Source organism: Podarcis pityusensis, assembly GCF_964106645.2.
Source record: "Podarcis pityusensis genome assembly, chromosome: 1".
NCBI classification, from domain to species: Eukaryota; Metazoa; Chordata; class Lepidosauria; order Squamata; family Lacertidae; genus Podarcis; species Podarcis pityusensis.
The window spans coordinates 14,356,754-14,361,340 of record NC_138028.1 but is presented as its reverse complement, the minus strand read 5'-3'; the positions used below and the strand labels follow the sequence as shown (position 1 = coordinate 14,361,340).

At 45.3% G+C, this 4,587-nt stretch overlaps 1 long non-coding RNA gene across 1 annotated transcript; it reads right to left on the bottom strand.

Annotated features, from left to right (window-relative positions):
- Window positions 1–710: 710 nt before the first annotated feature.
- On the bottom strand, window positions 711–4,363 carry LOC308470560. Its single transcript, XR_013982479.1, has 3 exons — window positions 4,352–4,363; window positions 4,007–4,124; window positions 711–1,079 (listed from the first exon to the last, which is right to left on the bottom strand). It is a non-coding gene; the product is annotated as an uncharacterized lncRNA (long non-coding RNA).
- Window positions 4,364–4,587: the final 224 nt, after the last annotated feature.

The following is a 4,587-nucleotide window of genomic DNA, read 5'->3' as shown; positions in this document are numbered from 1 at the left end:
ATGTCAGAGCGAATAATGAAAGATTTAAGACACATGGAAAAGCATGCCACAGACTACAGTCACCCGTTAATTACTGCAGTCACTGAAACCGTGATGGATTTAAGGAGCAAGGATGGGAAAAGAGAGATAGGCAGGTGAGATACATCCCCACAGCAGGTTCCTTAAAGATAGTTAATACTTTCTGTAGAAAAAGAGGCCCCAGGAATCCTGCGTTGGTTGGTATATTTTGTACAGCAAATGATGTGATACAATAGAAAGCCAGAGAGCATATAAATAAAAAGAATTTATTATTTATACCCTGCACATCTGACTGGGTTGTCCCAGCCACTCTGGGCAGCTTCCAACAAATATAAAACTATAAGACATATAGTTGTTTAGTTCCTTGACATCTAATGGGAGGGCGTTCCACGGGGCGGGTGCCACTACTGAGAAGGCCCTCTGCCTGGCTCCCTGTAATTTCACTTCTCGCAATGAGGGAACCGCCAGAAGGCCCTCGGAGCAGGACTTCAGTGTCTGGGCTGAATGATGGAGGTGGAAATGCAGGGATTACTGCTACTGGGAAGTCAGCAGCTGCCAGTACTCAATCCAATAGTCTGACTCGGTGTAAAGGAAATTTCCTATGTTCCTACGGTAAATGCGTCCTGGCCAGTTGAGCCTCAGAAGGCAAAGGGACATGGAACAAGATTGTAGAGGGTGGACAGTTTCATGAGAGGGGAAGATGGTCCTGGGCTCAGGCCAACTCAAGATTTTTAGGTAATAACAAGTGCTTTGAACTGTGCCTGGAAATGAAGTGGAAGCTGATGCAATTCAAAGGACCAGAAAGTTAAAGAGAGTAAGGCAGGAGGAGTAAGATTTTGGCTTTTAAAAGTAATGAGGAAAGAGGTCACATTGCAGAGCATGCAAAGAAGGAGCTACAAGCAGGAAATATAGGTGGAACTTCAATAGCACTTGGAAAGGGTGGTGCAGGAAAAATACGCTGCAAACCAATTCTTTAAAAAGACAGGAGCACAACAGAAAAGATTGATATGTAGCCGTTTGGCAGAGATGTCATCCGGACTCTCTGCAATCTTCTTGGTTCTCTGGAAAATACAAAAGATGTTGATTTCAGAGAAAGTGCCCTATGTGTGGAAGCTGCCTGGCAAAAAATATGCTGCTTGAGACCTGGCAGGGACTGGATCCGTAATCTTATGCTTACAAAACATGTGCTCTAGCATCGAGCTTTAGCCTCTTCCACAGTCTAATGAGAGATTGTAGATTAAAAGGACATTCCCCTTCCTGGACTTCAATACCGTATAACACCGGTCTTGAAAGACCTACACAGGCTCCCAGTACGTTTCCGAGCATAATTCAAAGTGTTGGTGCTGACCTTTAAAGCCTTGAATGGCCTGGGTCCAGTATACCTGAAAGAGCGTCTCCACCTCCATCGTTCTGCCCAGACACTGAGGTCCAGCGCCGAGGGCCTTCTGGCGGTTCCCTCGCTGCAAGAAGCCAAGTTACAGGGAACCAGGCAGAGGGCCTTCTCGGTAGTTGCACCCGCCCTGTGGAATGCCCTCCCACCAGATGTCAAAGAGAAAAACAACTACCAAACTTGTAGAAGACATCTGAAGGCAGCCCTGTTTAGGGAAGCTTTTAATGTTTAATAGGTTATTGTATTTTAGTGTTCTGCTGGAAGCCGCCCAGAATGGCTGGGGAAACCAAGCCAGATGGGCGGGGTATAAATAAATAAATAAATAAATAAATAAATAAATAAATAAATATTATTATTCAAGTGCATGTACAACTGTGCATCCTATAGCTGCAAAAATCTATGCAGGTGTTGGCTTCATCTCTAGGTTGAACATTTGGTGCAGAGCAGTTTTTTCTTGGCCCTCCTTTTTCCTGGGCAGCTGACTCGAGATGCTTTTACAGGAGCTCTCAGCTCATCTTCACTGGAGAATGAAGAGGAGTTTATTCACATCATGATTCAGATCTCCCCTCCTGAGCAAGGCTGCTTGAGATTTCAATTCAGTACCTCCTGACATGAGTGGGAAGAGTTGATTCACAACCTGATCCATGCTGTTTTGATATAGAGGCAGAAGAATGAAACGCATTTGTGTTTGTGGATAAAAGCTGAGGTCCATGAGGGATAACAAAGGGACTTAATGCAGTGTGTTAGCCGCGGCCAAAGCAAACACATATTTGCGAGGTTATCAAGTATACTAAATTGCCTTTGAGTTTCTGAGTGCTTTATGCTAGTGGCTTATCATATGGAGCTGTTATAGGAAGTTAGATCCATATCTACCTCAGTCCAGTCTAGGCTGGGTGGATCTACACACAGGAAAAAAACGCTATAAATAAGTCATAAATTACAGTGGTACATCGGGTTAAGTACTTAATTCGTTCTGGAGCTCCAGTCTTAACCTGAAACTGTTCTTAACCTGAAGCCTCCTGCTGCCGCTGCTCCGCCGGAGCATGATTTCTGTTCTCATCCTGAAGCAAAGTTCTTAACCTGAAGCACTATTTCTGGGTTAGCGGATTCTGTAATCTGAAGCGTATGTAACCTGAAGCGTATGTAACCTGAGGTACCACTGTAAATCATTATAACAAAAGGAGGGGGGAACCTCTGTAAAATCACATAGAAAAGTTTTGTGCTCTACAGCACCATCTGGTGTTGCATGTTTATAATGCGTTTAAAACACTGTTTTTTTTACTAATGTAGCTGAGTCCCCTGTCTTGCAGCAACTATCTAGCTCCGCAACCCAGGAGATAGAGAGTTATTAGCTGGAGATGGCAGGAACTGGATCTTAGCCTTTCTACATGAGCTCTGTGGACCTTACCCAGCCCGGCTGATATGGACCAGAATGTAGAGAAAAGGCATTTGGGTTGGTGTAGGTTTTTCATTCATATTACAAAATGGCCGAAGTAAGATCCACTTAAGGCCCTCGTCATTGAAGAAGCAACGGGAGATCGAGCAATGTGTGGGCAGCAGTCATTGTTCACTGTTTTGGATTTGCATGCATAGTAGCACACTATGGTTTTCCTCCCCTGAAATTCATTCACATACATGAATACACATTCATACCCTGTCCTACTCTGCGGGCCTCAGCAATTTTTATGGAATGAAACATGTCCAAACTTCAGTTGGGGTTCTCCCATTATACACATGGGGCCGGATTCAGCTAGAAAACCTCATCAGCGGAAGCCTTGCAAGAGATGTGTGTCCTTCAGACATGCTTTCTCCTAATTTAAGCATTTTCTGTGCACGTTACATAGCTGGAAAGCTGTATTGCAGAATTCAGAGAAGTGCAAATTTCAAAGAATGGACGTGTTTCAGAAAGTGTCGATTAGGGAGGTTCACCATTAAATATTATCTGAACCGAAGTTCAAAGAATGCCTGGTGTTTTGGGCTCATGCACTGCTTCAGAAAGCGTGGGTTAGGTAGGTTCGCCTTTAAATGCTAACCGAATTGAATTTCTCCCCCACCCCTAGTAAGCATCAGGGGGCCCTGCCAGAGCAACCCAACAGTGCCAGGCTCTGACACCCAGCCTGCTCAGCATAAGCTAAGCTGCTAGGTGCAAAACAGGTTAGAATGATTGACTCCTACATTCTATAGGTCTTTCAAAGCATCTCACAGAAGAATGGGAATTTACAAATTAAACAAACAAAACAAAACTTACTAGGGCAGCAGTGGCTAACCTGTGGCATTCCATATGTTGGACCACAACTCCCATCATCCCTGACAACTCCCATCATCCCTGACAATTGGCCATATAGGCTGGGTTGATCGGAATTGGAGTACATCTGGAGTAGCACAAGTTATCCAGTCCTTCACTAGAAAGACTCTTGAGGGTTTCCTACATATCTTTCATCTTTTGTTCCCAAACAATTTGGTTGGTTGGCTGGCTGGCTGGCTGGCTCGCTTTCAACAGTGGCAATCCAGCCCAAATTTGCCACACGGAAGTTACATTATTTCAGTGGAAGAGAGTTAAAGAGGTCTTCAGAGCTGCCATTGTATCCATACATTTACCTGGGAGGGTGGCTCTGTGGGTTAAACCACAGAGCCTAGGACTTGCCGATCAGAAGGTCGGCGGTTCGAATCCCCACGATGGGTGAGCTCCCGTTGCTCGGTCCCTGCTCCTGCCAACCTAGTAGTTTGAAAGCATGTCAAAGTGCAAGTAGATAAATAGGCACTGCTCCGGTGGGAAGGTAAACAGCGTTTCCGTGCACTGCTCTGGTTCGCCAGAAGCGGCTTAGTCATGCTGGCCACATGACCCGGAAGCTGTACGCCGGCTCCCTTGGCCAACAAAGCCAGATGAGCAACGCAACCCCAGAGTCGGTCACAACTGGATCTAATGGTCAGGGGCCCCTTTACCTTTTAAGTCCCATTCAGCGCAAGATTGCACTGTGGGCAAGATTCCGCTGTCACTCTCTCGCTTGAAGTAACTGGCCTTAAATGTGCTTCACTTGGATCAGACGATTTTTACACCAGCAATTCAGCCGTTATTCCCTTCTGCTCCCAAGCTATGCCTATGACCGCAGTAAATGCTGTTTCAGAAAAGGACAAAGTATGTCAGACATGCAGGAACAGACTGTCCCGAGTATAAAAAT